Genomic DNA, 8,976 nt, shown 5'->3' on the forward strand with positions numbered 1-8,976 from the left:
CCAGATCGCACGAGGCCATCAGGTCAGACAGGCTGCTTTCACACCCTCCCGACCCTCTAACCCCCCCGACCCTATCTATATTGGGGTCCAGGATGGCATTCCAGTCCCCCATTAAAACTACCCGCTCCGGACCCGAAGAGAGAAACACCTCCACCCGCCGAAAAAAGGAAACCCTCTCGCTGGGGATGTTAGGCGCATAAACTGCCACGATCCGAAACGCGCCGCTTTTAACGGCAACATCGACCACGACCAGCCTCCCATGAGCGTCCGCGTGGACAAGTGTAACCGTCGCAGACAGAGTGCGACTCACTAGTACAGAGACCCCCCGGCTATAGAGACTGCCTTATGCTGAGTAAACATCAAAATCGTTCACCAGCACATCGCAGTCCCCGGCCCCAACAAAGTGGGTCTCTTGCAAGGTGGCTATGTCTACCTCAAGGGCCACGAGATCCCTCAGCACGCGAACAGCCTTGCTTCGGGATCTCATGCCCCTCGCATTTAAACTAGCTAAATTTAGGCTCGTTTCCATGTTTCCACTACCTAGTAGTATTCCTCTACTAGGGGTCTAAAGTCCTCGGGAGAGAGGACGTCGAAGGTCTGGCCCAGACTGCCCTTGAGCAGGTCGGGCGTAAGCCGCCCGTTCCTGGCCAGACCCCCCACGTCCAAGGGGAACGTCAATTTAATTGCCCTATAGAAGGAGGGGTGAACGTAAATAGGGACCCGACCTTCACATTGCTTAGCAATTTTTGTCAGAGATGGGTGCTCCTCGTCCATGAGCCTGAAGCCCGGGAAAGTTGTTTTTCCTGCCTCCAGCATCCTCCATAGTGCCTTTGATCTTCCTCCCCTATTTGGCCGCACGAAGGTGATGAGATTTGGGGCGTCGGCGAAATTTCGTGGGTCCGTGATGTTCTTGCAGTCTGCAGTTGTTAACTTTTCTAGCTGCCGGAGATTCTTTTTCTGCGTACCGTTTAGGTCCCCGACAGCTAGTTCTGCATCGCAAAGGCGCTCCCCAGGCCAAAAAGGATATTTTCTTGTTTTTTCCGTCCTGGAGGGCGCCTTTTCTTCCACTGCTTTCTGCGCCGACGCCGCTTGCTGGTCTTCCGGAGCTGTTCTTTCCGGCTCCGGAGTGTTGAATAGGGGAGGGGTAGGCTGAGCTTCTTTGGTGAGAGATGCTGGAGGCTCAGCTGTTACGTCTTCCATAGACTCAGGGGGAGTCTCATTGGTGTTTTCTTCTAGAGGAAGCTCCTGTTCTGTGTCTTTCGGCAGCTCCTTCCTCTCTCGCTTCTCCTTGTTCTTGAGTTTTGGGGCACGTTCTTCTTCCTCCGACTCTGAGGAGCTTACCGGGAGCTTCCTCTTAGTAGTCGCCGCAACTGCCCTCGGTGTTGTGGGGGCCACCTCCGTCTTCTTGCCTTTTGCGGCGACTTTGCTCCATTCGTTCTCCCCCTTTGTCTTTGCCGGCTTCTGTCCTTCCTTGGGTTGTTCTGTTTGTGGACTCGTAGTGGCTTCCTTTGTTTTCGGAGCGTCCTTTCTTGTAGGACAGAAGCGGGCCATGTGTCCGGGCTTCAGGCAAAGCCAGCACAGCGGTCTTCTCCCCTCTACTATTACTGCCATGTTCCAGCCCTCACATGTCAGCTGGGCAGGGATCTGGTGGAAATTCTTTCGGTCTATCCTTATGTAGATCTTGTAGGTCCCCGTGATGATGTTCCGGGGACCCTTGACAGGATGTACACCTTCGACCTGCCCAAACTGTGAGAATGTTGCGCCTAGCAGATCCTCCCCGATAAAACACGGGACTCCCAGCACTGTGACAGTTACCTGCCTCCTTGACAAGTATTCCGGCCTGAGGCGTATGTCTTTCCACGTGAGGTCTCCTTTTGCCCAACTTATCGCCACCTCCTTTGATGGCAAAAGGACATCCCACGTGGAACGGAGTCTCTTTACCAAATACTGGGCCGGAATTTTTAGCTGGCTTATTGTTTCTAGCATTTTCTCCAGGGAAACCCCGGTGAGTCCCTTTCCTCCTGCGTCAAAAGTTATAAAGGACAGCGTTCTTTCTTTTATGTCGTCCCAAGTACCGGGCAGGGTCTTGATGGTATTTCCCTCGATGAGTTCCCGGTACTTGGTCTCCAAGAGGTCCTTGTAAAAATCCGGAGTTTTTGTTTTGCCGCTGTCCTTTTCGGCCCAGGCTCCCGACGTCTGGGGTTCCCCTGGCGTGCTGGTCCCGGCTGTCTGGTCCTTTGGTCTTTGGGCTGGCGTTATCGGGGAGTCGTCGCTTGTGAGGGCTGGCCACTCCGCCGTGCTGGCTGGTGTCTTTGGTGTAGTCTTGGACGAGGAGCACCCATCTATCACGATGACCTCGAGGGATTTTGTTTTCCTTAACTCCCCGGTGTCAGCTTTCTGGGGGCTACATGCTTCTGATTGCGTTTCTCTGGGTTCGTCCGGGACCCACCATTTTTTAACAGGCTTCCTAGCCTTGTAGGCAAGCCTTCCGCCAGGTGGGCCCTGGACAACATTTTTCCAGGAGTCTAGGTTCTCCATCGAACTCTCCATGCTGGAACTGGGGGTAGCGACCCCCGAAACCGACACCGGAGAGTCAGTGGGCGTGGCATTCCCCCTCATTAACGGTACGAGGATATCCCCGAAGGTGATATCCCCGCGTTTCGGCACTGGGGTGTCACCGGGTGTGACACCCCCCCTTCTCGGCACTGGGGTGTCACCGGGTGTGACACCCCCCCTTCTCGGCACTGGGGTGTCACCGGATGTGACACCCCCCCTTCTCGGCACTGGGGTGTCACCGGATGTGACACCCCCCCTTCTCGGCACTGGGGTGTCACCGGATGTGACACCCCCCCTTCTCGTCACTGGAGTGCCACCGGATGTGGCACTCCCCCTCCTCGTCACAACACCAGGGGCGTCCCCCATGGTGTTAGAGGCAGAGGCCTGCCTCTTTTTTTGTTGGCCCAGTGCCCTTCACCGACCCGCCGATTCGGAAGCTAGAGGGCCTTCGCCTAATGGCACGTCGGTTACCTCTAGTCCTGCCGGCTGCTTAAGTCGGATCCAGACACTGGACGGACCTGCAAAAAAGAAAGAAAAGCAAAAAGTTAGTGAGCCGAAAGGACCACACTCCCAAAGAAGGGGTCGGTCCTTTTCGGCCGGACAAAGAAAACCCTTAAGTGGTCAAAAGGTTGACCAAGTGGGCACCTGCTTTCGAGAACTTTGTCTGGTCTAGTGCGTGTCTTGGAACAGATACTACACTTTGATCATGACTACGTTGCCCGGGGGCAGGTAAGTATTATATTATATTTAGCCCTTCGTCCCCGGCCTTGGCATTATCTACTGCCAAGGCCTCATTTGGGGTACGAAGAAGCTTAGGCACAAAGGCCAGTAAGGGGGAGTGGGGGAAAAAGGGGTCTTTTCTAGTCCTTAGCTAGACTTGCGTAAGATAGCAAGTACTTTATTATAAAACCTATACTAGAGTTTCTATCACGCACTGTTTCGCCTAACATTCTTACCCGGACCTACTTAAAATAACAGCTCCCCAGCTTACGGGATGGCAGGCGACATTCACGCTGTGATAAAAGAAGAACATATAACATTATATACAAGAAATTAAAAGGAAAAATATCTACAAACTAAAGAGTTTTAATTTTTTTTTTTTTTTTTTTTTTTTTTGTAATGGGGGTGAGATGATGGGGAGGGGGGCAAGCTAGAATACACCCAAAAAGAAATAAAAAGAAAATAAATTAACAAAATGCCTATGGGGGCGGGTTAGTAAGGGGACCCTCCCTACCTAACGACTGGTCTGTCATATGAAACGCCCACTGTCTTCCGGTCCTCTTCCCCCGGGGGGAAAGGGTGAAAGCAAGCAGGTCGTTCCCTAAAGGGGAGTGGAGGAACTAGGGACATGTATGGAAAATAAATTAGGGTCGGGGATAATAGGGATGGATGGCGTCTTCCAAGATAATGTACGTAATGGGCAAGATAGGCCTGGGACAAAATAAAACAAGTGGACTTTTGGGCATCTTTGGAAGCTCTCCTAGTGCCAATCTATCAAAAAATAAAAAGCTATGGGAACAGGATCCACACGCATACTACCCTAATCTAGGCCCTATAAAAAGCACAAGCTATCCACTCTTGGTGGTTACTGCCTATCTAGCCTTAAAACTACCCAATATTATAAGGTAAACCTTATATTACTTGTCTTGATTGGGCTGGGTTCCGAGAAAAAAGAAACCTCAGCACCCTAGGACCAATACCACTAGGGTGGAAACACGAACCTAAATCTAGCGCCTCGTCGGATGCACAAACTAGTGTTGTGCACCCATCTTCTATCAAAGTCGATGTGGGGCAATCTTTTCCAATCAAATCTGATTTTCGTTTTAAGTTGATGCTTAAAACGAACAACCAGATCGTGATCGGAAACAGACTGCCCCCTATAGACAATGTCCAGACGTGAAACCCACGTCACTAACCTAGCCACCGCTAGGATCGCTAGAAACCCCAACCGTTTCTCCCTGTCAAACGGCGGATCCACATTATCGACTACGTACGCTAAATCAAGTGGCACCGACTGCTCGGGGTCGATGCGAGCCGTTACCCCCTCGACATACTCCCAGAGACTCCGCACCCCGCTGCAAAGAAAGAACGCGTGTTCTCTCGTTTCCTCCTCTTCTTCATCATTGCAGCGTGGGCACGGGGGATAGTAATAATCCCTATCATGATCGTCCCTGGCTAGTTTGCCGAAGAGTGGCAGCGCGTCTCGGACCAGCCTCCACGTAAGCGAAAATTCAGCATTGTTAATATAGCTACTGGCAGGCGCCCAACTCCACAGCGAGAGAACTTCCCCCCTCGACAGATGTAGCCGCTCCACCAGCGGGTCTTTCGCAGTCCCCTCCACTACATCCCTATATAGCAACCACCTAGGCCGTGCAAGGTCACTGGACCCCGGCAATGCCCTAAGGGCGGCTCGGCATTCGGTCAGGAAACACCTTTCCCCCGCCGGTCTTCTGCGACCTTCAGCGGCAGGGTTGGATATGAGCCGTGGGAAAGCTTGCTCCACGACTGGTACCCAGGGCGTTTCCTCCATCAGTGTCCGACTCAGGAATGCCAATCTTTCTGCGTGCTTGTGACTAAGCAGATCAGGCATCCCCAAGCCTCCCTCGCTAAGCTTCTGTGTACAGACCTGTCTACGGACATACGGCTTTCCTCCTACCCAAAGAAGTTTGAATAGGAGTTGCTCTAAAGCCTTACAGCGGTCCGCAGGCAGGGGAAGAACAGATAAACGGTAAAGGATCAGCGGAAACACGTATGTAGCACATGCCTCCGCACGACCCTTCAAGGACAATTTCCTCCGAATCCAAGTCCCTACTGACGACTCGACCTTAGTCTGTACTTCCGACCAATTCTTGTCCAGCTGGAGGTCCGGCCCAAACCACACACCGAGGATCTTTACTGGGCCATCTGTCCAGCCGAACGCACCTGGAAGCGAGTTTACCCCGGTCCAGGCGCCCAACCGCAGGCCAACGGACTTGCTGCGATTGATCACGGCCCCTGTGACAACTTCATACTCAGCGATCGCCTCTATCACCGCTTTAATGTCGGTTCGTCGTGCGACGAACACGGTGACGTCATCGGCGTACGCGGACACCCTGGCCACTTTGCCGCCAGGCAGAGCTATGCCGCGTAGGACTGGTCTCGCCGCCTCGTCCCTTAATTTGCGAAGGAAGGGCTCCAACGCCAGGACATAAAGCAGAGGCGACAGCGGACAACCCTGCCGCACCGACCGGGAGACCCCAAAGGACTCCGACAACCTACCATTAACTTGCACCACCACCGCGGGATCACGATACAGGGCGGAGATCCACTTGCGGAAGTCCGGACCAAAGCCGGCGGTTTCCACAACAGCCCTCAGGAACCCATGGTCCACCCTGTCGAACGCCTTGGACTGATCTAAATTGATCAGCGCGGCTTCTGTGTCGTCTTCTACCCCCTCTAAGATCGTGCGAATCAAGTGCAGATTGTTTTGAATCGATCGATCCTTCACAGCGTAGTTCTGATCCGGTTCGACCAAGTCGCCGATAACAGCCTGCAGTCGATTCGCAAGAACGCGGGACAAAATCTTGAAGTCTGCGTTAAGCAGAGTGATGGGCCTATAGTCATCTAGATTCCCCCCTCCATGTTGGTTCCCCTTCTTCAGAAGCGTGACCACTCCTTTGGTTACCTGCCTCGGGATCGAGTCCTGGGCAAACCAGTGGTTAAACACGCCCGTCAGAAGGGGCACAAACATGGGCGACAGCCTCAAGAACAGTTCGTAAGGTAAACCATCGAGCCCCGGAGATTTGTTGCGGCCAACCTGCTTCAACGCAGTAATGACCTCACGCTCCGTAACCATCCCCTCGCAGCTAGCCGCTCGGGCCGCAGTAAGGCGGGGCGAGCCAGCTAAATAGCTGCCAAACTCCTGGCCGCGGAGTCTGGGTAGTTTGGTGAAGCGCTCCTCCAAATGTTGCCGAAACCCATTGCAGATCTCCTGTGTCGACACGAGAGGACGCCCTCCCAGGTTATTCACCTCCCGAATGTACCCGTCCGAGCCACGTCTTAGGGCAGCCTTACGCTCAACAGCGTCAACGTTCACGGCTTCGTTGGAAACTCTTTCTAACCTAGCCCTAATTAACTGACCTTCATATCGCTCGCTAGCCAAGCGATTGAGGTCCCCCTTAACTAGAGCTAGTTCTAGGGAATCCCCCCCTGCCACCGCCCGGGTCAATCTATCCTCTAAGTGCCTTTTGGTCCTAGCCCTAGTTAACGCGAGGCGTTGGCTGTATTGGACACAAAAGCGCCTAATGGTAGCCTTAAGGTTAACCCACCATCTACTCCCGGTAACCGCCCCCACTAACTCCCTCTGAATTAGTAATGTCAGCTGCTCCCGGAAGTCGAGCGACTCCAATAAGGAGGCGTTCATCTTCCAGTAGCCTGCCAACCTAGGCCTATTACCTAATTTCAAACGGGCCAAAACAAGTTTGTGGTCCGAATGACCTAACAAGTGGAACGTGGGACAAGATAGGAAATCTGTGTCGCCCCTTCTAATTAACATCCTGTCCAAGTATGAACTTGTAAAGGCGGCCGAGCTAGATTGCCACATCCACATCTCCCTCCCGGGGTGATCCAGACGGAACCTATCGACCAGATCGCACGAGGCCATCAGGTCAGACAGGCTGCTTTCACACCCTCCCGACCCTCTAACCCCCCCGACCCTATCTATATTGGGGTCCAGGATGGCATTCCAGTCCCCCATTAAAACTACCCGCTCCGGACCCGAAGAGAGAAACACCTCCACCCGCCGAAAAAAGGAGACCCTCTCGCTGGGGATGTTAGGCGCATAAACTGCCACGATCCGAAACGCGCCGCTTTTAACGGCAACATCGACCACGACCAGCCTCCCATGAGCGTCCGCGTGGACAAGTGTAACCGTCGCAGACAGAGTGCGACTCACTAGTACAGAGACCCCCCGGCTATAGAGACTGCCATATGCTGAGTAAACATCAAAATCGTTCACCAGCACATCGCAGTCCCCGGCCCCAACAAAGTGGGTCTCTTGCAAGGTGGCTATGTCTACCTCAAGGGCCACGAGATCCCTCAGCACGCGAACAGCCTTGCTTCGGGATCTCATGCCCCTCGCATTTAAACTAGCTAAATTTAAGCTCGTTTCCATGTTTCCACTACCTAGTAGTATTCCTCTACTAGGGGTCTAAAGTCCTCGGGAGAGAGGACGTCGAAGGTCTGGCCCAGACTGCCCTTGAGCAGGTCGGGCGTAAGCCGCCCGTTCCTGGCCAGACCCCCCACGTCCAAGGGGAACGTCAATTTAATTGCCCTATAGAAGGAGGGGTGAACGTAAATAGGGACCCGACCTTCACATTGCTTAGCAATTTTTGTCAGAGATGGGTGCTCCTCGTCCATGAGCCTGAAGCCCGGGAAAGTTGTTTTTCCTGCCTCCAGCATCCTCCATAGTGCCTTTGATCTTCCTCCCCTATTTGGCCGCACGAAGGTGATGAGATTCGGGGCGTCGGCGAAATTTCGTGGGTCCGTGATGTTCTTGCAGTCTACAGTTGTTAACTTTTCTAGCTGCCGGAGATTCTTTTTCTGCGTACCGTTTAGGTCCCCGACAGCTAGTTCTGCGTCGCAAAGGCGCTCCCCAGGCCAAAAAGGATATTTTCTTGTTTTTTCCGTCCTGGAGGGCGCCTTTTCTTCCACTGCTTTCTGCGCCGACGCCGCTTGCTGGTCTTCCGGAGCTGTTCTTTCCGGCTCCGGAGTGTTGAATAGGGGAGGGGTAGGCTGAGCTTCTTTGGTGAGAGATGCTGGAGGCTCAGCTGTTACGTCTTCCATAGACTCAGGGGGAGTCTCATTGGTGTTTTCTTCTAGAGGAAGCTCCTGTTCTGTGTCTTTCGGCAGCTCCTTCCTCTCTCGCTTCTCCTTGTTCTTGAGTTTTGGGGCACGTTCTTCTTCCTCCGACTCTGAGGAGCTTACCGGGAGCTTCCTCTTAGTAGTCGCCGCAACTGCCCTCGGTGTTGTGGGGGCCACCTCCGTCTTCTTGCCTTTTGCGGCGACTTTGCTCCATTCGTTCTCCCCCTTTGTCTTTGCCGGCTTCTGTCCTTCCTTGGGTTGTTCTGTTTGTGGACTCGTAGCGGCTTCCTTTGTTTTCGGAGCGTCCTTTCTTGTAGGACAGAAGCGGGCCATGTGTCCGGGCTTCAGGCAAAGCCAGCACAGCGGTCTTCTCCCCTCTACTATTACTGCCATGTTCCAGCCCTCACATGTCAGCTGGGCAGGGATCTGGTGGAAATTCTTTCGGTCTATCCTTATGTAGATCTTGTAGGTCCCCGTGATGATGTTCCGGGGACCCTTGACAGGATGTACACCTTCGACCTGCCCAAACTGTGAGAATGTTGCGCCTAGCAGATCCTCCCCGATAAAACACGGGACTCC

This window comes from Euprymna scolopes, unplaced genomic scaffold (genome assembly GCF_053919585.1).
Source record: "Euprymna scolopes isolate OS-2025 unplaced genomic scaffold, ASM5391958v1 sca6, whole genome shotgun sequence".
Lineage (NCBI taxonomy): Eukaryota > Metazoa > Mollusca > Cephalopoda > Sepiida > Sepiolidae > Euprymna > Euprymna scolopes.